Raw genomic sequence first — 27,212 nt, forward strand, 5'->3', positions numbered from 1 at the left:
GCATTAACTCTTGTGAATTCGGTTTCTGATTCTCACAACAAGCACAAATTGCTTCAGAATTCTGTTTTCGGCTCCAAGAGCACTTCAACATATGAAAATTCAAATCCTCCACGGGCTTTCAAAATTACTTCCACAGGCCTCTGGATCCTAGCCTGCATTCATTTCTTCAAACTTCTCTTCCAAATTCTTAACTTCAATTTATTTGAATTACAGACTTTATGGCTTCCAGGAAGAAAATAATATTTCGTATTAACAAAATCATATTGTATTAATTTTGTACATTCAGTTGTGCCATTAACTGTATTAGTTTGCCACTTGGTTATTTTTACTGTTGGTATTCTTAAGTTTCAACTACCAATGCTGCTTTTGGAAACTAAAAATTCTCTAAAAAGGTTTTATGTAATGACCAACATTTATTTATAAAATGAATGGAAAAATGTCATTACAGAATCTATGCCTACTTCCAAAAGGCTGCACTATATATTGTAGTTCAAAATGCTGTGATTATAAGAAACAACTATTTTTAAACAGTCTAAAACAAAATTGTCACTGATAAGCAATTATGTTTTTCTTTTCTATACTGCCTGTTCATAGACCACTCTTTTCATGAATTATTTGCAATTCTTGACTTGCATAAAGCTTGTATAAATAAGTCTTGGGAAGCATTTAAGGAAAAAGATTCTCAAAGCATTTCTGTATAGAATATACTCAACAATGTTCAAAATACTCTTTGTCTTACAGACAGGTTTTAAGAAAACAAATCTAAATAAGGAAGATGTTTAAGAATCTGGATTATTTCTCTAATAATGATATAATTGTTCAGCAGACTTGAAATGTTTCAGGTTACCTTTCAACCATTTTATAAGTCTACAATGGCTAATGGAATCATTTTATCATCATGGCTGTACCTGCTAGAATGACCGCTTTATAAAATATTCATTTCCCTTAAAACAAACTACAGTAACTAAAACTAACAAAAAATTAACTTGCCAAAAACTTAAATACAAACTTCAAAGCAAAATAATCACTCTTTTGAATTCATGTTTATTCTTTTGCAATCACTTATTGAAGGCAAATTAATGATATTTAAAGAAACATAAATATAGGCACAAAGTACAGCTTAAATAGATGCAAAACACAGCATACACTGAAAACAAACTGAGTAGATATAACTGCGGTGGGGGGGGGGGAGGCAAAAATGTATCCTGTAACTTCAAACATGGAAACCTCATGCTTGTACACCTATCCTGATTTATCGAAATTCTAAACCCCAGGATAATCATACATATTTTGGCCACCTAATGAGTAGGAAGGACTCAGTGGAGAAGAGCCTAATGCTGGGAATGATTGAGGGCAAAAGAAGGGGACAGCAGAGAATGAGGTAGCTGAATGGAGTCACTAAAGCAATCGGTGTGAGCTTAAATGGACTCCAGGGGATAGTAAAGGACAGGAAGGCCTGGAGGAACTTAGTCCATGGGGTCGAGATGGGTCGGGCACGATTTTATGACTAACACAACAACAATCATACACCAATACCTCAAGAATTGGACAATATGCAGGAAGAAGGATCAATTTCTGGCTTGGTAGGGGATGTAATATAAAAATAGCATATATATCAAGTTAATAATAATTAAAAATCAACTAGTACAATTGTTTGCTAATTGTAATTGTATTGCTTTAGAAGCAATTGAATAAATGTCAAAACTTCAATCTAATTATATTTACATGAAAATTTCAGAGGAATATTTAATATGGAAAAAATAACAAAATAACAAAGAGTTGGAAGGGACTTTCAGGGGTCTTCTAGTCCAACCCCCTGCTCAGGCAGGAAACCTCATACCATTTCAGATAAATGGTCGTCCAATCTCTTCTTAAAAACTTCCAGTGTTGGAACATTCACAACTTCTGGAGGCAAGTTGTTCCACTGATTAATTGTTCTGTCAGGAAATTTCTCCTTAGTTTTAGGTTCCTTCTCTCCTTGATTAGTTTCCATCCATTGCTTCTTGTCCTACCTTCAGGTGCTTTGCAGAATAGCTTGACTCTTTCTTCTTTGTGGCAACCTGAGATATTGGACCACTGCTATCATGTCTCCTCTAGTCCTTCTTTTCATTAGACTAGACATAGCCAGTTCCCGCAACTGTTCTTTATATGTTTTAGCCTCCAGTCCCCTAATAATTTTTCTTGCTTTTCTCTGCACTCTTTCTAGAGTCTCAACATCTTTTTTACATCGTAGTGACCAAAACTGGAAGCAGTATTCCAAGTGTGGCCTTACCAAGGCATTATAAAGAGGTATCTATCCCTGTTAATGCAGCCTAGAACAAGTTGGCTTTTTGGCAGCTGCAGCACACTGCTAGCTCTTATTTAAATGATTCCCCCCCCCCAAAAAAAACCAATCCAATCAGATCTGATCATATCTATATAAAAAATAACTATTGTGCAAATTAGCATCCTCCAAAGCAGTCACCTATTTGTTAAGTAAGTTTATGTGAATAATTTATTTGGATAAGAAAAGGTTCCAATGCTAGAAGATGTAATCATAGGATTGAAAATAATGGTTTTGGTTATGAATATTGTAAAGATAATCACTTTTATATCCCTTAAAGCCAATACTGAAAACACCTTCTATTAAAAAAGCTAACAAATCTTCAACTCTGCTGTTCAAGCAAGAAATAGCTGGAGGGTGGGAAGAAGCATCTGTTGTTCTCTAAAAACATTTGCACAAAAGTGAATAGAAATCAACCTATGGCTCCATTGTGTGCTAGTATTCCCACTTCTGTCCACAATGAAAAATTAACTACTGTAACAGGAAGACTTCCCTATTTATTTATATTCTCTGCACAACTTAGAAACCCAATCTTTCATATTCTGAAAAAGTATAAAGAAATTGAACAATTAGAACCAGGTCACCACTGTGAGAACAACTACACAGCCCTGTTTGACCTTGAAAAAGCTAGAGGGTCAAACCTAATTAGTACTTGAATGAGACAAAGAAGGCCAAGGTTTTCAGATATTCAGCCAAAATGTAAAGGGCCACAAGAACTAGAGGACAAAATTTGATAGAGCAGGGGTCTCTAACCTTGGCAATTTTAAGACCTGTGGACTTCAACTCCCAGAGTTCCTCAGCCAACTGGCTGAGGAATTCTGGCAGTTGAAGTCCACAAGTCTTAAAGTTGCCAAGGTTGGAGACCCCTGTGATAGAAGACAGGGCCAAAAATTGATCTTAATCTTTCTTCTGAGAGATTCTGATTGTAAGAATGATACATTTCAAAGAATAAAAAAAAAACAAGTTAGCTAGATTTTATCAAAGATGAAAAACTATTGCCTCACTCTCTCTTTCTCAGCATATTTTCCATTTCTTTAGATATTTGCAGAAAGCTAGGGATTATATCAAATACTATTCAAGGAGATTTGTGCTCATGGAGTGGGCATTCCCAAATTCCTTCTGTTCTGCTCCCATTCCCCAAATTTGCTTCAGAAATTTCTCCAATCCACAAATATAAAGAACACAAAAGAACATATTAGGAAACTGACTCCACAAGCTTATTCTGTTATACTGGGTTTTACTGAAGCAATTTATTTAGCAGGAGTATTTTGAATAATGTTAAGAGAAGCTCAGTCATTGACAATATAACCAGCACATAGATTCCCTTTTTATCTCTATTACAGTGCTGCCTGTATGGTGCTCATTGTTCTCAAACTGAGAGCATTTTCTCCACAAAGAATCTTAACAAGTGAATAGCACTTTATATAAAAGGGCTTCATATACTTGAAACAGAGGCATCAAACACTGAAATGCAAGTTTAGAACTGAAGACATGGTTCTGCTTCAGGACATTTAAGGCCAAAGGAGAAACAATATACACACAAAGCAAATCTGGACAAATGCAACAGAAAACCTTCAATTTCAACACATCTCAAATACTTTTACCCAATCTGTTCATTTCCCAATCAGTGCAACCATCACCCAGAGATTAAGCTTAGGATCCTTGGCCTGAAAAATATTGGTCTACAATCCTAATCCGATACTCTAGTTCCTTCCCATAAGAATAATTAGCCAGGACTAAGGATCATTTACACTGCTGTTTAGAACAAATCAAGATTATGACAAACACCCCAAAAGCTATTTACAACCTGATTTTAAAGTTCTGGTGTGGTTTCCCCCTACAATCACATAACCACATTTTGGGCACTTAGCAACCAGCCTGTACCACATTTTTTGGAGTATAAAACACATTTTTCCCACCCCCAAAAATGGATGGAAATGTGTGTGCATCTTATACTGCAAATATTGTCAAAGCCCCACCCACCTGGCAGTCCCCACCCTTTGGCCTCTGTCTCCCAGCAATTTGCCTCTCTGCAGCAAACAGACTGGTCAGATTCAGCACAGTCTGATTAGCACAAGCAGCTGTTTATCGGTAGGATCAACTTCCCGACAATCAGCTGTTTCATACTGCAGGGATTGCCAACACCTATTGCCACCTCAGCACACCCCATTTTTGGCCTCCGCATCCCATTTTCAGCTTCCATGCACTCCATTTTTGGCTTTCATGCACCCCATTTTCCACCTGTTCTGATCCCCGCCACTCACAATGAGTGGAAAATGGGGCACGCGGAGACCAAAAATGGGATGTGTAGGCTGAAAATGGGGCGTGCAGAGGCAGCAATAGGCAATTCCTACATCTTGAAAACAGCTGATCATCGGGAGGCTGATCCTACCAACAATCAAGCTGCTTGTGCTAATCAGGCTGTGCTGAAGCTGACCAGCCTGTTTGTTGTTTGCTGCAAGGAGACAAATTGCTGAGAGACAGAGGCAGATTGTTTCCCCCCTTGTTTTCCTCCCCAAAAGCTAAGTACATCTTGTAATTTGGAGCATCTTATACTCCGAAAAATACGGTATTTACAGCCATTTGCATTACTGTATAGTCACATGATTGCTACTTATGATGGCTTTATTGGAAACTGATGTTTACTTCCTGTTTCCAGCAAAAATGTATCATAGCAAACAATGGGTTTGCTTAACAACTGCCATATTTGCTTTAATATGAAAAATGTCATAAAATTGGATCTGGTCAGGTGGTACAACTGTCACAACTTACCACAGTAATTGCCAGGCCCAACTACGGTTGTAACACAAGGACTACTTATATTGATTGGTTTTTGGCTCTGTCTGATTTCAAAGTGACTCAGGGCAGCTCCTAATATAAAACAGAATACAAACACAGTAGCACAAAAAAAAAACCCATAGAAACAATATCACATTAACATAAATACAAAAATAGCAATTCCTTCCAACAAAGTGCGTTCAGTCTACCTTTACATTAACTTGGAAGTCTCCCAGAGTCACCTTATAGGGGAGATGGGCAGCATAAAAAATTTAATCAATAAATAAATACCCTGAGGCCTGACAAATCTTTCAGGCCTTCCTGAATGGCCTCAAGATAATAAAAACTTTCCAGATCTCAGGGATACCCTCATTCCAGAGGGCAAGTTCTGTGACAGAGAATCAGAGGGCCCAGAGCACGCTCTTATTGTCCAGGCTTCTTTTGTCCACAGAAGATAAGCAGTTCCTCAAATAACTAGGCCCATGCCATGTAGTGTTTTTTAAGTAATAATCAGTACCTTGAATTACACCACAAGCATACTGGCTATCAGTATAAATGCTGAAGCAGGGTGTCACCTGGCCATGGCAAGTTAGCTCTTTACCAGTCTCATGCCACTGCATTCTGTACCAGTTGGAGTTTCTGAATAATATTCAGTGACAGTTCCATACAGAATGCATTGCAATAGTAAGGCCATGAAGTGACAAGGCACCTGTAGAGTAAATTACAGTAGTAAATGTAGGTGGTGACAAGGACATGTGTGACTATGTGGAGGGGTACCCAAAGCAGGATGTGGCACAGCTGGCATCTCATTCTGAGCCAAAAGGCAAAGCTACCACCCACTTTTCATGGTGAGAGAGACAGGTTATTGAGGTTTTTTGCATCTAATTAACAGTCTGCTGGTGAGTGTCATGTACGGTATTTACATAACTACATCAGCAATAGAAGACAACACCTGAAGGAAGTTGCTTCCAGGCCACAGAATAAATAAAAACAAAAGGGAGGTAGGATGAAATTAATCCAGATTTCTGCAAAGGATGCTCCCAAGCTGTAGTCAAATTCTCAACATTCTAAGTGAAAATAAACACTGGAAAGTCTGGCTTATGTTTAAAAATAAAATAAAAATGGTAACAGTCATAACTAGTGCAACAATGTCTTTAAAATAAACCTTAAGGAGAAAACTTGTTTTTTCCAATTACCCTTTTAGTTACATTTCCTTTCAATTCAGTATGACTTTAAAGCAGACTTGAAAATAATAGTTATTTTATCTGTGCAAACAATTCCATAAGGAAAAATACACTGTTCTGGCTACTACTCTGTGAAATAAGGTCTCACAGCCCAAATGCACCTTCTTTAAGGGGTTCATTTCACCTGGCTCTTCTCCCAGAGCGCTTTGAGAGTCAGCACACCCGGATTTCAATTGGCGACAACTGTTTCAGGGCTTCCAGGAGCGGATCCAGAAGACACCGGTGTTCAAAGATTAAGCACCTGAGCTATCGTCCATCTGTCTGATTTTATAACAGTGGGTACAGCAAAGTAACAAATTGGGCCAGATTAGTAGACAGGCGTATTTCCGCATACGATGCTTTGTAATAGTCAAAAGAAAATGCCATATTAGCCTGTTATTGTAACTCAGACTAGATCCTCTTCTTCGGATTCCTACAAGTCAGTTCAGTTCCTTCCCCAAAAGAGCCTAAAATAACACCTCACAATGATAAGAAATATACATCATTACGATCGAGTCCCGTCTTTTTGAGCGGGCCTTTTATTTGTCAAAATCCAACAACCCCCCCATCTCCACAGTCATTGCTGCCTCGAAGAAAACGAGGGAGCTTCCGTTGAGGACCTCGCCTACCTTTTATTAATGGACTAGGAACGAAGGTGGCATAGGTTATTATTAATCACAGCAGGCCTCCTCCTGCCGCGGCCCTGGATCCTTGCCTGTCTATTAAGCAGCCCCTCGCCTCACCCCCCCCCCACTTCCTTTTAAAAGATCGGCTTTTTTTTTAACAGCTACCCTTCGAGGGTGATGGACCGGTGGGTGGGGGCTGACGGGCAGGGTGGAGCCGAGGGAGCCTCCCGTTTCGACGACACCTGACCGCCTGCCCTCCTTATCTCTCACGGCCGGCTTCCTCACCGACAACTTTCCAAGGAGGGAGAGAGAAAGCTGAGGCGCTTCCAAATTCAAGCCGAGCCGACGCCCGGCTCCGCTCAGCCTGTGCCGCCCGCCATCTTCGATTGCCCGAAATACAACGCTCGACCGCGACGCGTTGCATTTTGGGTAGCCTGAACAGCAGGGAGAGGCGGGCTGCGTTCCAGATGTACCGGGTGGTCGTAGCTCGGGTGAGACCGGGAGGCAACTCCTGCGGCTGACCTAAATCTGTACCCATATTCGAAATGGGACAATAGAGGCAGACCTCCACTTGCAACGGTTTATTTAGTGACCGTTCGACGTTACAACGGTGCTGAAAAAAATGACTTGTCACCATTCTTCACACTTACGACCGTTGCGACATCCCCACGGTCACGTGATTTACATTTGGATGCTCGACAATTGATTCATATTTAGGACGCAGTGTCCTGGGGTCCCGTGTTTCCCCTTTGGCAACCTTCGGGGAAGCCAGGGCCATTTAACAACCATGTTACTTATTTGACAACTGCAGGGATTCACTTAACACAGGTGGCAAGAAAAGCCGTAAAATGGGGCAAAACCCACTTAACCAGTTTCTCACTTAGCAACATAAATTCTGGGCTCCATTGTGGTTGCAAATCAAGGATTACCTGTATTTTCCCAGGGTGAAGGTTTAGATCAGATTTCTCCAATCTGGAGGTTTTGGATTACAGCAACCACCATTGATGGGAAAACAATGGGGGATTTAGTATGCATCATTTCAAAGACTTTAAATTGAGGAAGCCTAATTTAGGCATTGGTCCATCTATCCAGTATTGTGTTCCAATGTATTACGCTGATGCTAAATTCTGTCCGGAGTTTGTTTCACTGCGGTTACAGAATTGAACTGTGATGTGCATTGAGTACTGAATTTTAGCTCTGTGCTGAAGAATTCAGATGCTTAATCTTTGCATGAACGTGGGTGTCTCCTGGATCCATTCTTGGAAGTCCTGAAACAATTACAGTTTAATCCTGAATTCCTGACCGGCTCAAGGTTGATTCAGGCTTCCATCCTTCCAAGGTCAGTAAAATGAGGACCCAGATTGTTGCAGCCAATATGCTTACTCTGTAAACCATATAGAAAGGGCTGTGAAATACTGTGACGTTGTACATAAGTCTAAACGCTATTGCTATCATCAGAATTCCCAACCATTAGTATCCTGGGCTATAGAATCAAGATCATGTGAAATATTAGTGCTACTTTATAAAAGCTTAGTAAGACCACACCTGGAATGCTGCAACCAATTTTGGTCACCATAGTACAAAAAAGATGTTGAGACTTTGGAAAAAGTTCAAAGCACAACTAAGATGATCAAAGGCCTGGAGACTAAACCATATGATGAACAGCTGCAGGTTTTGCATTTGGCTAGTCAAAAGAAAAGAAGAATTAAGGGTGACTGATAGCAGTATTCCAGTGTTTGAGGGGCTGCCACAAAATAGAGGGGGTCAAATTATTTTTCAAAGCACTGGAGGGCAGGACAAGAAACAATGGTTGGAAACTAATCAAAGAGAGACGCAATCTGGAATTAAGGAGAAGCTTCCTAACAGTGAGGACAATTAGTGGAACAGCTTGCCTTTAGAAATTGTGGGCACTGCATCACGAGTTTTTAAAGAAGAGACTAGACAGTCACTTGTCTGAAATAGTATAGTTTGAGAAGGGGCTGGACTAGAAGACCTCCAAGATCCCTTCCAGCTCTATTTTATTCAAATAATTGTTTGTTTTTCTTTTAACAACTCTTGCATCAGGATGGACAGGGGCAACTGAATTTTTATTTCATCTATAATAGCTTCAGGTTCTTCACCCTTGTTCAAACATGAAGTACTTCCAAAAGGGAAGAAGGTCATGAATTTTCAAATATTAATGAGATCTATATAAGTAAACAGAGACATCTGTCAAGGTTTCCACACATCAATCGTGAATTAATTTTTCCTAAGCTCAAGGCCAAAAGAATCAAATTGTCCATTTCACTGTACATGAAGCTCTTATGTTTAGTCAGTAGCGTATCACCAATCTCTCAAAGAAGTATTATCTTAGAGATAACAAATGTTTGTTAATACATTTTAAAAGACTGTTTTGAATGTTTAATATTTTTTTTTGGAATATAAAGGGCTTTGGACAATCAACTCAAAAGTAAATGCATAATCCCAAAGAACAAGCAAGAAAATGGACAAAATAGCAAACTTGGGTTGAGATGCCAAGATGGATGTAAACCTAAAGTCTCAGGAACATTCAAGAACATGGAAATGACTGAAAAGACTAGCAAATACAGTAAAAGCAAATACTCTACACTCAGGGCTTTGTAATCATCCTGGATCATCTCTTAGAGTGAACTCATTGGGAGGCTTAAACCATCTGCTGTTGTAGTAAAGATAAAAAACATAAAACCTAAACTTAGATATGTCAGAGGAACTTAAATGTTTGCTACCTTGAATTATTTGTAAAAATAATAAAAGCTGGATACAAAATAAGTTTATTATTTATAAAATGTATTGGTCACCCATCTTACCATAGGAAAACTCTGACTGGCTTATAGTTACATCTTAATAAAATCATAAAATGTTGAAAACCTTAACAACCAAAGAGACATGGGGAGGGTGTGGACGGAGTAGGCGGGGAGGTGGTATACTTGGGCTGATGGGACTTGCAGCATGCCTCTTTTGCTGGCACGAATAGTATGGGCCAATCCCAGTGTGGTGAGATGGTCTCTCAAGTAACCCTGGACCCATGCCATGAAGGGCTTTAAAGGTGATCACCAACACTTTGCACCTGGAAGCAGACCAGTGCAGCTCACAGAGCAGGGGGGTCACAGGGCTCTCCCAAACTATCCATTCTGTCACACTCTGCACCAGCTGTAGCTCCTGAATGCTCTTCAACAGTAGCCCCGTGTAGAGCATATTACAATATCCAGTCGTGAGATAACTAGGACTGAATGGCTGAGCATAGGGAATCCTGGTCCAGAAAAGGCTGCAACTGCCACCTGTAGAATAGAAATTAGAATAGAATAGTTGGAAGGGACCTTGGAGGTCTCCTAGTCTGCCCCCCTGGTCAAGCAGGAAACCATATACATTTCAGACAAAGGTTGTCCAATCTCTTCTTAAAAACTTCCGGTGTTGGAGTATTCACAATTTCTGAAGGCAAGTTGTTCCACTGATTAATTGTTTTCACTGTCAGGAAATTTCTTCTTAGTTCTAGGTTACTTCCCTCCTAGATGAGTTTCCATTCATTGCTTCTTGTCCTGTGCTTTGGAGAATAATAATGTTCATGTCCCTCAAGCAGTGTTGTGCCGGAGCCTCACTAGTGATAATAAAGGCAGCCACAGCTAGCTATAATGATGACAACAGGTTTATTGTGAGGTCATGATTATGTACTTGGGCACATACAAGTATGTACAGGGTGGAGTTTGTGTCACAATATACCTTTCACCCTCGCTTCCTTCAACCCCTCCCCCCTGACAATATAGGTTGCATCTTATAAAGTCAAATAATTATATACAGAGTGCATATAATATTGAGCTAACATTTTACTTTTCTTGAATGATTTTGACTTGGAGTACACCTCCATTTTAAATGTGATGATTATATTCATATTTCAGAAATAGAACAGCAATGCAGCTTTAAGCTTCTCATACACAACACACACACACATGCCGACTATTAACTAATTCCATCTGATTAAGCTTATATTAAAGTGATTAAAAACAGCTGTTTTGATAAAAAGCAAATGTTTATTCAAAAACTGAATATGCACTATTAAAGACTCGGGGACTTTATTTAAAATGGAAACACTGATTCTTATAGCCAAAGATAACAGCTAGGGCAAGAAAAGAATGTTCAGTATTTGGCCAAAAGAAGGATATGATAGACTGGGAATTTATGTGCAAATCTTAAAGGAATTATTTGGTGTAAATAATTTTAACTTCAAATACATGGACTTCAGGAGAGAAACTTTGTTTGATACTAGTAAGATAGGCCAGTAGGAAAATCTATGATATAACCAAGGTGGCTGTTACTGTACTGGAGCTTTCATGAATGCTATATACAACTAGTCCTCATTTACTTTGTTTAACAAAGTATTTGCTAAGTAAAACTGCAACTATGCCTTATAGTCCTCAGTTTACAACTGTTTGCTTAATGATGATTGAACTAATGACAGCCTCTGTAAACATCAGTTATGACCTAAATTCAAACTTATAACCACTCTATCCCCACAGTCACATGACTGCAAATTTGGGCACTTGGCAACTTACTGGCTTGCACTTATGACTGCTTGCAGTATCCTACAGTCACATAACTGTCATTTGTAGCGCTTTTTTTCTGGTTTCCAGCAAAAAGAAAAAAACACAAACCTGGATACACACTTATGACTTGACTTACGACCATAGTAAAATGGTCATAAAATCAGATATAGTCATATGATGACTTGGCAAGTGCAACGGTCAGCAACTTTTGACAGAAATTCTATTCCCAATTGTGATCATAAGTCGAGCACTACCTATACTTCAACTTCCCTTTGCTTTACAAATCTGTGAAGGTCATAAAATCATAGGTTGGCTCCAAAGTTACTTTTTCATCACCATCCTAACTCTGAACAGTCGCTGTCCGAGGTAGCCACTAAACAAGGACTACCTGTAGTTTCACTTTACTATTCGTTCAACAATAATACAATGGATTCAGAGAAAATACTGTAAAATAACATTATTTTTTAATTAATATTTCTTATTAAACTTGTTGAAGTATAAAATACAAATGAAATTGAAAATACCAGGAAAATGGGGGAGGGAAAAGAGGAAAGAAAGGTAGGGTAAAGAGGAAAAAAGAAAAGCATTGACTTCCTACACTTTTTAGTGCAATAAAATAACTTAATATTACAGACTCATTTTTTATTTTTACATAATATGTATTAGCCATTTCTATAACAACAAGCTTATCTAAGTAGCAAAATTCAAAGTCAGCCTTTCATTTTTTTTTCTATCTCAAGTGCAAAATCCAGAAACAGTTTCCAAGTAGAATCAAAGTTGAATGTGCTCTTTTCCCTGATTAAAGCAGTTAATTTAGCCATCTCTTCTAGTTCCATCAGTTTTTCCAGCCATTCATCCATTGTGGGAAATAAAGTATCTTTCCATTTTTGTGCATAATTTTTTTTGCTGCTGTCAACAAATATAACAGGAAATGGTTTTTTTCAAGTTCTTTGTCCATTAAGCCTAAAAAAATGTTCTGTGGTGTAATCCTTATTTACCTTAAGCATCTTCTGTATTAAAATGTGAATCTTACCTCAGTATTTCTTTGTGTATCACAAATCCACCAAAGACTTCATTTTCTACATTTATATTTCCACTATACATTTGAAATACCTTTGTACATCTTTGGCAATTTATTGAATGTTACATCTAAACAGGCTAAAAATAAACTGTTGACTACTATTGCATCATTGTGGTAACTACAATGTTGTTCTGCTAGGTGATAAAAATCCACTTAAAATAAGAAGCAAATAAAAGAAAAGCTTCCCAGAATAGCTTCTTGATGTCTCTGCTTGAACACTTAAATCAGTCTTCCTGACCTCAGATAAGCTATGAATCTAATAGCAGACAGTAAAAAATGAAATGTTGAATACAGCAGTTATAATGTAAAGTAATCTTGCTCAGTGTGGTGCCTGCCTTTCAAAAATGTTGCACTTTATTGCCTATTGCAATAGTATTTGAAGAGAACTATTGTGGGGAAGGATGATTTGAAGTAACATCTCGAAATAGGTCCAAGAATTTCTGTGGTTCCTTGTACTTTCTACTCTACAATGTATCTGTTTTCAGCTTTTGGAACTCTTCGCCTAGCTATTATATAAACCTAAAGGTTTCCTTTATGCTGCTCAATTTGCCTTGTAGTTGAGCCTTATGAAGTTGGACACATTCATCTTCTGAAGAAAGGTAATTACGAACTTTGGCAGCAGCATCTCACTAGCTGTGCCATCACCCATTGAAAAGTTAATGACAATTCTTATCTCCAGCTAAAAATAAAGTGCCCTGAGGGTAAACACAACAATATGAGCATGCAGCAGAAAGAAGAAATATCAATGGTTTTCTAGGAAGGAAATGTTACAAGCAGAATTTGTTTTGAATGAGTAGGAAAATGCACACATGACTTGATCATGACCTTCTGAAGCTATGCCCTTGATTTGTGGGTTTCATTCTTTTGTTCCAAGGCAAGTCTTTTGTCTTTATTCAGCCACCTGCTTATATACATTGGAAATATGAAAATAGGAAGGAGTGGTTTCTTTTTTTGCACAATGCACCAAGATGTTATTCTTTCTGGCCACATGTACAATGGATTTACATCACAGCATGCCAAAAATGCCTCCAGGAAGCATTAGTCTTAGCTGGATCTTGATTTTTTTTCTAAAAACAACCCCCAAACATTTTCAAATAGTGGCTGTCAGTGCTTTTTAAAATAAAACTTGGAGTTAAATGGGTCTTCTTTTGTTTAAGAGCAAGACAGAACTTGTATTTCTTTCATTGACAGGGGGATCACAAAAGTTACTAAGCATTAGATGCACATTGACACACAAGTAGTATGTATGGAAGAATGAATTACATTTTTTTCCAGTTTGCGTCTCTTCATTATTAATAATTGAATTATTTTATTGCTGTTATTACAATGTTGTAATTACAACTGATATATCTACCACATCATGGGCTGATACATATATTTCACTAACTGGCATGCAAGGTCAATTTCATGACCCATAATATAGAATTGCTTTCATGTGGAAAAGTAGCTTCAATAGACACTATGTTGCTCCTGTGACAAATAAGGTGCCCCTGAACTGAAATGGGTATGTCCCAAGATATACTTTTAAGGAAGAAGAAGGCAACTTAATGTGTCCTTCAGCAGTGTATGACTACAGCCGCTACAGTCCCTTGTCATCCATTGGCCAGGGCTCATTGATACTGAAATGTAAAACTTGTGAAAAATACCAAGGTTTCTGTCCTTGTTTTAGGATCAAAGACAAGTAGGCTGTATGATATTCATTTGAACACTATCTGTAAATCTAAATGGGGTACTCATGGCCCTCCCGATGTTGAGTAACAACTTCCAGATTTATTTATAATAGAATAACTGGGAGCAGAAGTTGAGCAACATCTGAAGTAAATGGTATCATCCTCTCTAGCAGGCTTCTGGCTTTATAAATGTATTTTGAAAATATTGCAGCAAATTTATTCACATCACTAAACCTCATGAATAGCTCTGGACTAGCCATTGTATGTGTTTCAAAGGAAATGGGTAAAAAATAGTGGAATATATAGTACTTCCTTTCTTAGTCTACAACATTGCTTGAGCAGTTTATTTGGGAAGATGCCAGAAGGAATTTGTCTTTAATTTTGCACTATGCAAATCTAACTTTATCTGTTTCATCTCAATTTGACATTATCAATTGCTTGCAGACCTAGATCTGTTCTAGCACATCTTGAGGCATGAACCAATCCTTTCCTTCCTAACCAAACCCAACATTGGAGGTTTCCTACAGCTTAAGTTGGCTGCTAGAATAGCATGTGGCTTTTTCAACATCCTGGAGTCTAAACTAAAACCAGGTGCTGTGTTGCAGTGCATGTAATAAACAGTGAGATCCATCAGCGCTGACAGGAGATGGGACCATTAATCCCAAATGTGGGAGATGAAAAATTAGTCATTGCAAGGGACTGATTCTTTTTTATTTGTTTATTTATTTGTTTTTAGTTGCTCCAACCATAGTGGTCCCTCAGATATAGATATGTATACAGTACGTCTTTGTCACAGGCATATATACATCAGTATTCTAGATACTGTTAAAAACAATTCACATATGGTACAGCTGTTTAGCTGCATGAAAATTCAAAATAATAAAACATCTTGAAGTCACATTGAAAGAGTGGGTATGTATATGTTTGAAAACTCAGAAGCATTGGAGCCAGTTTAATCTCTGGTTAGATGATCATAAAGATACCAAGCCACAAAAGATTTTAAAGGTGGCGGCCTGTGCCTTCAGTTGAACATGAAAACAAACTGGTAATGAGTGCAATTCTCAGAGAAAGAATCTTACATGTGTGTAAGTGCACAAAGGGTAGAAACATGCCAAAATGGAAAGATATACAACAGATTTAATGGCTAAATAGAGTATTCTCAGAGCATATTTCACATACATATCCCTTTTTATATTACAGAAAATTAGCAAAATAGCTGAATTTAAAATAGTGATGTCTCAAAAAAAAAAGAATGCAATATTTTGACTGTGCTGTGTATATTATTTTCTGTTTTGAATTGCACTATCCTTGTTAATATGACTTCTCTCCCATTACTCTCCCATAAGTAAGTTCCATGGTACAATTAGCTCAGTGAAACAGCCCATTCAACAAATTCCATATACAGGAGGTTCTAGTGACTGTTTAACATTACAACAGCATTGAAAAAAGTGACTTATAACCGATTTGTTGCAGCATCTCCATGGCCACATGATCAAAATTTGGGTGTTTGGCAACTGGCTTGTGTTTATGACAGTTGCCCTTTGCTGTGGTCATATGATTATCATTTGCTACTTTCCCAGCCAGCTTCTGACAAGCAAAGTCGATGGGAAAAGCTGGATTCACTTCATAGCCACACAATTCACTTAACAATTGTGGTGGTTCACTTAATAACTATGGCAAAAAAAGTCTTTAAATAGGTCGAAACTCACTTAACAACAGAGACTTCAGGATCAATAGTGGTCATAATCTGAAGACTACCTGCCAACGTATTCTTATCACCTGTGGGTTATTATGGAATAGAACTAGGATCCCCAAGAAAGTTTGTAAAGTAAACCAATGAATGAATAGAAAAAGATAATTACTGAATGACAGAAAGAAGAGCTAAATCCAAGATTGTGACAATTCTATCTCAGAAGTAAAGCAGGACTGGGTCTGGTTAATACTGGGATGGGAAGTCACTGGGAAACAGCAGGCCTGTCATTGAGTTCCTGGTAGGAAGGGTGAATACCAAATAATTAGCAAAAAAATATCTGCAAAGCCAGCTGTTGAAGCAAATACCTCCCTCCCTTATCCCCTGGCAAAATAAACACAAAAATGCAGTGACATTTTGCAGATATTAGGCTTGTGTGCAATTCTTGGCATGGTGATATGTGGTAGGGGAAGCCTGTTAGTGGGAGAGGAGACCTATGATCACTGCAATTTGTTTCTGGAAAGGGCAACCACTGGTGTTGAATGATTTTTTTCCAAGGCACATAGTTCATAACCTACATGGGTTTATCTGTTTCTGAAAATAGACAGGATTTTTCTTTGCCAGCTGCTCCAATCAGGCTATAGAGATGCAAGGAAGGATTACAGGGATAAATTTGCATCTTCTCAAACAAAAGTGGCTTTTCCACATCAAATGTAGATATTTTGCCACAACCTCACCTAACCCTGTTATCCCCCAAAGAAAGCCATAACAACCGATACAACAGGTGAAAAGCCAGATAAGTTCAAGGATCATTGAGAGCATGAATTTTTGATGCTTTGTAAACTGCTAAGATCTGTGTTGGAAAGCTTCCATGGTTTGCTCCAAAACCATTTAAAACTTATCCTTAAAACAAACATACATTTACATCCAGTGCTGAGTGAAGAACAGCTTTCAGAAATGTTTTTCCTTCAATCTTATGTACTTTTGTTAAAACAATCTGAGATCGGAATTTCCTTGTCAAATCTTGATAGACTCAGTTTTGGAGATACTGCTCATAAAATCCCTCTTGGATCATATTTCATTTTTTAGGTTTCAAACCTGGTCTATTCATGGACCTGCTTTGGAAAAGCTTCCTTCCAGAATGTATGTATTACATTCCTGTCTTAACACCTAAAAAAATAAATAAAAGTAATTGAGTCAAAAAGCTGAAGTCCCTTGAATAAGCCCACAGTAAGAAAGATAAATCCTCTTTATTTATTTGCATAATTAAGAACAATTTGGATTCACTGTTCCATTCCATTTGAGTACAGGCACTTCACAATCTGTTATCAAATAATGTAACGATGACAACTCTCAAAATCTATAGAAACATATTAAAAACTGCTTTTGTGAAGCAGTGCTCGACCCAATCCTATCTCAGGCAATACCACCCAACTCAGTCAAGTCACTCCAACTTCCACCTGGGTCCAAAACCACTGTGAAACAGACAACGTTTTAATATTTTCCAAAAAAGTCGGTAGGAAATTCAGCTGTGACAGGCTATTGCAGATGTTAGGACTCTGATTCCAAAGGTTTGCCTTAAAGTTCCCTCAAAGCTCTCCGAAAGAAGATACCTGTAGCATCCCATATTTCCTCAGACAACAAAAAGGGCATATTGGTGATAGCGCAGTGGTTAGAATGCAGCATTGCGGGGTCATTCTGATGACTGTCAATTGCCAGCAATTTGGCAGTTTGATTCTGACTGGCTCAAGATTGACTCAGCCTTCCATCCTTCTGAGGTTGGTAAAATGAAGACCCAGATTGTTGGGAGCAATATGCTGACTCTGTAAACCCTTTAGAGAGGGCTGTGAAGCACTGTAAAATGGAAAATAACTCTAAGTGCTATTGCTATATTTAACTTGGAGGAGATAGTCTTGGAAAAATATGAGAGCCAAGCTACTTAGAGCTTTTTATGTTAGAATATGTTAGCTCGGGACATTATAGATAATCAAAGCAATATTAACCAAAATACTAAAAAACTTTTTCAATGGGTCTCACCCACTGGAATCAGGCTGCTGCATTCTGTATCAACTAAAGTTTCTAAATCATCCTAACAGACATGCCCACATAAAATAAAATGTAATAATCCAGACTAGAGATTATGAGTTATCATAGTTAAGGCTCCCCATTCCAAATAAGGGTTTAACAGACACACCCGTTGAAGCTGGCTGAAAACTCCCTAGTTATGGCTCTAACTGCTGATCTAGCAAAGGCCACAAGTCTAAGAATGTACAATAAACCTTTTCACGTTATTATACTAATGATCAAGGACCTGATCAATGGAGAGCTAAAGTATCACTTATGTGTATCACTTATATGTCCTTTATTATAAAGTCAGTCTTTGATTTGCCCTTTTAACATTTTATTCATTTATTTAATTTTGCTGTTGAATTTTCCTTTACGAAACAAAGTTACAAACAAATGTTTATGTCCTCATGGACCTCTTTTAGATATGCCTTTTTCAGATTGGTTCTTTATTTTTTTCTCAAAATAATAGGGTCACTATACTATGTGGTGTAAAGCTGTGTACTTTTTCAGTCCTCATTCTGTCAACACGCTCCCAGATACTGCTAATGAACTACTAATCCCTCTGCAGGTTTTTGTATTCACTGCTGCTACCTTTCCTTCTGAATGCTGGGGTAATTACAGAATTTCTCCAATACTGTGGCACAGAGGCAGTTTTTTCACATGTTAAACAGGTCATGCAACCAATTCATTTGCAACCTCCACTTTTAATATTATACCAGTGATGCCATCACACCTGTAGCCTTATCATTGTACACCAGTTCATAGCATTCTTTATTTCCTGTTCATGACCTTTTTCTTGGACTCTACATTTGTAGCATTCATCTTAGTTCCACTGCTGTGTTCATATAAATCTCTAAAATACTCCTTCCATATTCCCTCACTTAAGGTTCATTCCACGTAATTTAATCAGTTTTATTTTCAGTTCCTTCCAGCCTTTCTCAATCACATTGTTTTACCCTTGTGACCCACTTCCAAAACAATTTTCTTCCAATTAAAATTACTCTGTTTTCTTTGCCTCTTTTAATCATAAATGTTCCTTTTTTTTAACCACATTATTTACCATGTGTACACACACACATCTTTTTCTTAACTCTAGTTATCATTTACTCTATCGGGAATTCAATTTGTCTTCTAGCATATTTTCACATATAACCCAATCTTTTCTTCTTTCTAGTTTTTCTGCTTTCATTGTTAATGCTTTCACTTTTTTCTTTCTATAACCATTCCCCACTGAATCCACTACCAAAAGAAGTCACACATTCAGAACCATTCGACACTTTTCCATCCTTCACTAAGGGCTCTGCTCCAAGACAAGCTGCTTACCCTTTGTGGAAGATATGCCTTCAGAATCGAGCCCCTGTCAGAACTGCCATCCTGGGCTTCAGCCTCATTTTGCTAGGTGCCAGCCTGCCATAAACTATGGGGAGGGAGGGAGCTGTTGGGAGGGGAAAACAGAAACCCGAAATATCAGCTTATCCTCCTAAGAGACCTGGGAATGTAATGTAATGGCTCATATCTAGCCTGCCATTGCCTGGTCTGTTACCAAAACAATTTATTCAAATGTGACTGGATAATGGGGAGATAACAGTGGGGAGGAACAAGGGAAAGTTAACTGGGGAACCTTCGCACACCAACTTGCCTTTCACACAAATGAAGTCAAGACTCTTTCTTTCCTAAGAACCTAAGTTGGGGAAGGTGTGACACTCCCATTTTGAGGCCAACCAACCATTGGCCTCCATCAGAAATCAATCACAAAATACAGAATTGGGGATTCTTCTCAGCACTCACTTACTTGATGTTGAAAAACTAAGTGAGATCAGACTTGATTAGTAAGTGGTAGAAAACCCTAAACTGAAACAAAGTTCCTAGAAGAACAAAGCAGGAAGCTTTTCTGCTGAGAAAATAATATGGCCTACATGACTATGCACAGGCACAAGCCCAATCACTTGGGAGAGCTGGCAGGAAGTTTGAAATCCCAGTCTTACGAGGTCCTCCCTTAACAACCTGCCTGGTATTTACATAAGGATGGCTGTTGAGACTGCCATCAGTATGCAATGTGGCCATGTGATGTCACATTTAATAACCATTGAAGTCCAGCACATTCAGAAATCACCCACTTGAGAAAGAAAGGCTGGTGTAGGTACTCTAAATGATGTTGGCATTCTAGCTTTCCTGCTTAACAATTGTCATAACTATCGTTAATTCAGACAGGTGCTCATATCTATATGCAGCTAGCAAGACAAATTATATATTCATTAAGTGCTGATGATTCCTATATATAGAAATAGAATAATTGCCCTTGAAACAATTGATTAGCATTTAAAAAGAAATGAAAGGAGAAGCAGAGATTCTTGCTTTGTTACCAAATGTCACCCAGTAATCATTCATGCCTAGGCTGTCCTTTTCATCATCCAGAGACTCAAAAAGGTCCATGATGACAATGAACTGGGCAATAAATCAACAGTGCCGCATGGAAGAGGGAATCATAAATTGAGTGACTTTGCAAAGTTTTTCAGAGTTTTATAGTGACATGTGAAAAAGGTAAGCTCCAGGAAATATTTAAAATATTTAAAAGCAAAGACACCAACCAAACATTACACTCCAGGTCAGTGTCTTTGCTTTTAAATATTTCCTGGAGCTTACCTTTTGTCATATAGTTTGAGCAAGTAGACAAATTAAGGCAATATGAGTAATTTGCTTTCTGTTGGCTAACCATCTTAACATGTGACTCAATGATGTTGATCCCATTGCACCATTTCACATAAAAGTGTTCCACATCCAGAAAACAGGCATTTTTGGTGGCGGCCCCATCCTTGTGGAATGATCTCTCCCCGCCAGAGATCCTCAGTGCTATTCATCTTAAAGGAGGCCACAAAAACCTGGCTCTTTCCATGAAAATTTGGAGGTTGAGCAATATCTGGCACAGGGTCAGTTCTTTTTCATTCTCTCCTTCAGTTTGTACATCTATGTCTTTAATCGTTATGTTGTATTTATTGGTTTAAAGATGTTTATGAATATGAACTGTTCTGAGGGTTTCAAAGTGAGCAGGATATGTACTGGATGGATGGACGGATGGGTGGGTGGCTGGGTGGATGGATGGATGGATGGATGAATAGATGATAGCATCTCTACTTCTTGAGTAGCCTTCCCAGCATAGCTTGGAAAGGGATTTCATGAAAGCTGACAGGAGCAGCAAAAACTGGCCAGTTTTGTCTTTGAGAAAAAAGCTGTACATTTCCTAAATAAAGGTTGTGTCAAAAATACATAATAAGCCATGGTGTGTTTAGTTATGGTTTGTTCGCTAAGTACCATCTGCCTGACATTAAGCATAACAATTATAAATATAAACAGGACTTTCTCTCTGCATGCAGATACTTTCACTCTGTTTCATACATAGCAGCCACATTGCAAACTGTGATAGGCAAACTACAATGGCTGTTTTTGTACCATATACTAAACCGAACACAACATTTATTCTAGCTTTGTTCTTGTATGACTTCAGTTTATTACAGCCTCCTCAAGCTAGATTTACAGGCATATCAGGACTGCAATTTCCATAATTTCCCACCATTTCTGGGGGGCAGCACTGTGAGGAAATCTGATAGAGTTTATAAGAAAGCAAAAGCCTAAAACTGTTTTTTTGATTGCTTGCTTGATTATATGCCATCATGTTATTGCTGACTCTTAGTGACCACATAGATAGGCTTTATTTGCCCCTAACCTTCAGCTATTCCAGTGGTGTAATCAAATCTATGCATCTTGCTGCTGGTTTTCTTCCCCTCCTCCCCCCTCCTCCTTCCTTTCTGAATATCAGAATCTTCTCTAGACATCTGGGTCTTTGCATCATGTGTCTGACATGGCCTAATTTGAGCTTGGTCATTGGTCCCTTGGATGAGAACTCTGAACTGATTTGTTTGATGATCCATTGATTTATTTTCTTTTGCTGCTCATGGTGTTTTCAGGACTCTTCTCCCATACCAAAATTCAAAAGTATCAAATGCTATATTGTTTTTTTTTTTCAAAATGGCTTTCACCATTCTGAACTTTCTCCACCATAGCATTGGAATATCTTTTCCAAAGCCTTCATGGCTACTCTACTAAGTGCCAGTCTGCAGTGTATTTTTTGAGCCCAAAGGCTCTTAAAGAAACCTGATTCCCTGATTCACAAAAGCAGTTGATTATTATCCAGCTTCCCTTGGTAGCGTTTGCATAGGTCAAATTCTTCCACAGAGAACAGTATCAGCTCAGTCCATTTTTCTACATTTCATCTTACATTTTTGCTTAGTACCCAGGTGTGCTGCAAATACATATTTATCACTGCACTTTAGATGGAAACTTTCCTAAGCCTTGCTTTGAAAGTGCTCCAATCATCTGCTTTTCATTTTCCTCTTGTGAACAAGGAAATAAGAAATACTTTTGTGTGACAAGAGGGCAACCAGATGCCCCTTGGGAAGTCCAAAAAAGGCATGATATTAAACAAAAAGCCTTGACATGTCATTCTGATACTCTGGGGAACACTGCTTTTAAACGTAAATGTTCTTATGGAGTTCATAGTTTGTAACCCCTGATAGAATTACTCTTTGTGGATCTAACTAATCCTTTCCCCAGCTAGCAAGTGTGTACCACCAACTTCAGTATCCCATTCAATCTTCTGCCAATTAGCTTCAATGGGTAACTTCAAAAAGTCCCAAAGGATTCCTCCCCAGGTAAACCATACAAGTTGCTTGGGCTGCTAGCAAACCAAGTAGAGCCAGAATTGCACAACAGTCGAAGAGTCTGTTAAGCATGTGAGAGCAATGGCAACATAACAGACAAAACAGCAGTGCTGAGTCACAGCATTTGGTACATCTGGGATGCATTTGAAGTTGCATGTGCAATGCATGTGCAATGTGAAGCTGGCCACTTGTGGTTTTTCTAATACACCATGGTTAAACAAACCATAACTAAGCTTAATGTGAGAACCAGGTGTTACTGAATGGCCACTTTTGCATAGCACACTGAATGAAATCATGGGTTTAGCTTATTATACTCTAATATTGAGCTCTACCATACATTCGGTATAATTCTACCTGCAAGCCCACCCCATTTCAAAGTAAAGTCAAATTGATACCCCCTCTCTTTGTATGTACAGCTGTTTGATTCATGACAGGAGTAAAACTAGCAACAAAGAGGTTTGAGAGGACTCTACGGAATCCCCTATTAATGGCTTCTAGGAGTTTCAGACAGGAACTTTCCATACCCTACTAGCCTGCCCCATCTTGAGATGGGAAGAGACACAAAATGGGGACTCAGCCACTGACAGAGGTGCTTCTCTTGAGAGGTAGGAATCTAAGAGAGGAATCCCAGAGGACTGCTTTGCCTAATTGTCTGTCTGTCTAATCTATCTGTCTATCTATCTATCTATCTATCTATCTATCTATCTATCTATCTATCTATCTATCTATCTATCATCTACCTATCTATCCATTCTGCATGTAAATTTCAAAAAGAAATGGGGGAACAAATACTTCTGCAACCTCCCTGCTGCTCACATCTGTAAAAACTCCAAACAGCTTTTCAATAATGTGAGAATTGCCCAGAAAAAAAATTAAACAAACAAAATTACTAACCAAAACCTAAGATCAATTTCATTGATAATTTCCTAGCACTGCACACTGCTGGAAACAATGACACCAATAACAATTGGCTACTTGAGGAAGGAACCAATCTTATCATCAATCCCCCCAAGACATTCCAGAAAAGCCAGCTTTCCTAAATGCCACCCTGGTTGCTATCCATCTGGTCTTGGATGGAGCATTAGGAAGCAGGTAATAGCAAGCTATTTCTAAAATCTAAACCCTAAAAAGTGGCAAGGAAAACTGATGGTATTGATGCATAGAAGCAAAGAAGGAGCACTTGTTGAAACTTGGCGGCTACTACATTGCAACTTAAGGGTTCAAAGAAATGAAAAATGGCACCATTACAACACACACACACACACACACACACACACACACACACACACAAATGGAAAAATGGAGACTAGACATTAGCCAGCCTGAGCAACAAGTGAAAGGGGAGAAGGAAGGTGGACCTGAAAGAAAAAGTGGGGGAAACATGTTGTCAGGAGACTGTGGGATTCTGTGGCCTTTACAAACCATTATTGAATGAACTAGAGGAGGAAAAGAAGAGGGGGGCTGTTAACCAGCTGATGAAATGTTTATACAGGTCAGTGACTAGCTGCTGGATTGAAGGAATGCGCCATATGCTGCAGCTAATTGGAATTGGGTATGAAATGGAGAAGTTCTGAAAGGTTTCAGGATGGAAAACAGTCTTTTTGAATCCAAGCTTCAAAAGTGCATTGTAGGAGGCACATTGCAGGGGATGGGACATTGCAGGGGGTGCAATGCAGTTGGTGGGAATGGGGTGGAGGGTTTTGTAAAATCCTGCACTCGAGAATTGGTGAATGGCTTTGGGGAATTGGTGAATTGACAGTGGGGCAAGCAGAAAGTATGGATCTGCCCAAAGCCTAGTCAACTTGATACACTTTAAAGGTACCTTTGGACAGAATAAGGAGGAAAGTAACTATGGTACAGCTATGATAATGTAATCTTTTTGGGGTTAAGATACCAGGCTAGAATCTGTGAGTTCCTTAGGCAAGAAATCTGGCTGGATGAGTTGGGGCCAGTTGCTCTCTCTTAGCGCAACCCACCTCACAGGATTGTTTTTGTGGGGAAAATAGAGGGAGGAAGGAGTAGTAATACGTTTGCTGCCTAGATTTATTTATAAAACTAATAAAGGTGAGATATAAATAAATAAACAAACAAACAAACAAACAAACAGACGAATAAATGAGAAGTACCCTGTGGAGAACCAGCAACAACAACAAAAAGGATTTTTCGAGAACATGTTTATGCTGAATTATATGAAGAAAGGTCTTTAGGATTACAGCCAATAGTTTTCCTCACCTATATTCCCAGAGATGCTAAGGTTGGAATCTGGGAATATATTCTTCAATGAGTTTTGGCCTTTCTTGCTATGAAACTACCCATATGATGGATTCTGTTTTCCCCCCAATTTTTTTCCCCAGGGCTGTGATGAAAAAAACTGCAAGCCCTGATATAAGGTAGAAAAAAAGATGAGCTTCATTATTTTTATTCTATAAAAAGGTCTGGCTTTAGTTCGTATCCACAGTGATTAATCAAGAGCTCAAAGCAAAAGTGGTTCAGACAAAGGTGGCTCAGGTGTATAAGACTTAACTCTCCAGTTTTAGTTACCATGTGATATCTGATGGCTACCTGAAAAATAAATGCAGCATCCAAGTTTGCCAGACACTTTCAAAATGATGAGTAAATTGAGCCAAGCAATCTAACTATCTGTTGTGTTGTGAGCTTTATGGACCTGGAGGCCTGTGTTTAGTTGTTCTTCACTCCAGTGGTTTCAGATTGGCTCTCTGCTATCTAAATTTATCTTAATTCCCCTTGGGAAGTCTCTAGCAGATGCTTGCATAAAATTCCTGCCCGGAGCACTTTCTGGCATGCAGTAAGAAGACTTTAAATAGCACAGTGACATACTGCAATAATTACTCACATTAGCACTTTTCTATAAACTGAACTATATATGCCTGTATCTGCATGGATGAATGCATTGCACATGATCTGCCACCTAATGTCATTCACACAGTGGTTCAAGCAACTAGCTCAAAAAAGGGGAAATGGAAGATGCTAAATCTGGGCTCAGCCCCAGGTGTAGTTCACTTGGGATTTCAAGCACACCTTGGTTTACTACAGTCATATACTGCATGTTGATTACTCTACAAATGCTCCAACACCATTTGCATGAGGCCATTCTTCTAGATATGGAAACGAATAAGAAAAAAAAGAAACAATAGGACAGGGACGGTAGGCACGTTGGTGCGCTTATGCATGCCCCCTAAAGACCTCTTAGGAAAGGGGTCAATAGTAGACACTCTAAGGTTAAAGTTTTTGAGGTTTGGGAAAGAAATCACAGAGTCAGGTAGAGTATTCCAGACATTGACCACTCTGTTGCTGAAGCAGGGGTGGGTTTCTACTGGTTCTATCCACCTCTGTAGAACCGGTAGCTCTGAAGAGCAGCAGACATAGAACCGGTTCTATGTCTGCTGGTGTTTTTGCCCACCCGGGCTCTTACCTGATCTTTATTTCCTGATTTTTCAACTTCAGCTGCCAAATGAGGCCCAGCTGCAGTTAAAAAAGCAGGAAAAGAGGGCTGTTTCAAAGACTGCATCTCTGCACACAGCATGCTGATGATGATTTACAGGTGCATGGCTCACAGCCTGCAGGGAAGCTTGTAAATCCCAAACCAGTAGTTAACCCTGTCGTATCCCACCCCTGTGCTGAAGTCTTATTTCCTGCAATCAAGTTTGGTGCAGTTTACCTTGAGTTTGTATCTATTGTGTGCTCTTGTATTGTTGGTTGAAGCTGAAGTATTCATTGACAGGTAGGACATTGCAATATATAATTTTATGTACTATACTTAGATCGAATTGAAGGCTCTAGCTTGTCTAGATCTAAAAATTTCAAGTCTGGTGGCATAAGGTATTCTGCTACGAGTAGAGGAGTGGAGAAGCCTTCTTGTGAAATATTTCTGGACTTTCTCAATTGTATTGATATCAGATATGTAATGCGGGTTCCAGACTAATGAGTTGTGTTCAAGTATCTTCTTGAAGTCATGAGCCCGCTGTATTTTCAGCAAAAGATCTCAACAAAGCATGGACATGTTCAAGCTGTATGTACGTCACTTTGCTGAAATTCTGACCTGCAATCACCAAACAGTTTATATGGTACTAGTTCAGGCTCTTTCAGATCGAGCCAACAACTGTGAGCAAGCACAATCCTGTTCTCTCTCTTCATACCAATGTGTTTAGACTGTATCTGCACAGAACCTTTGTTTCATTAATCTACTGCATACCACTAGAATAACTGCCTTCAGTTCCTCTACTCTGCATTCCTCTCAATTTACTTTTCTTTTCTCTTAGGAAAGGCATGACAGAGTCTCTTGCTTAAAATATAAAGGTAAAGATTATGTTTGACCGTCTCTCTCTGTGTGTGTGTGGTTTGTAGGCCACATAGGGTTTCACATAATAGTAACCATGTATTATCTTTATATGTAAATGCAGCTGATAGTCCTTATTTCCAGTCTCTGTGAGGCAAAGGATTGAAACCTATAAGCACATCTGAC

At 38.7% G+C, this 27,212-nt stretch overlaps 1 protein-coding gene across 9 annotated transcripts in view; it reads right to left on the reverse strand.

Annotated features, from left to right (window-relative positions):
* The window catches only part of LCLAT1 (lysocardiolipin acyltransferase 1), a 58,753-nt gene extending 51,401 nt beyond the window's left edge, over positions 1-7,352 (reverse strand). For 2 of the 9 annotated variants that reach the window (XM_087934676.1, XM_026695633.2), the window contains exon 1: positions 7,236-7,352. The gene's annotated coding sequence lies outside the window, so the exon portion shown is untranslated. Of the gene's footprint in view, positions 1-5,095; positions 5,195-6,446; positions 6,607-6,953 lie in introns of all 9 variants that reach the window. The other 7 variants (XM_087934668.1, XM_087934635.1, XM_087934648.1 and 4 more) reach the window with 6 other exon arrangements.
* Between the last annotated feature and the right edge of the window lie 19,860 nt (positions 7,353-27,212).

This window comes from Pseudonaja textilis, chromosome 1 (genome assembly GCF_049901715.1).
Source record: "Pseudonaja textilis isolate UNSWEBS1 chromosome 1, rPseTex1.2, whole genome shotgun sequence".
Classification (NCBI taxonomy): domain Eukaryota; kingdom Metazoa; phylum Chordata; class Lepidosauria; order Squamata; family Elapidae; genus Pseudonaja; species Pseudonaja textilis.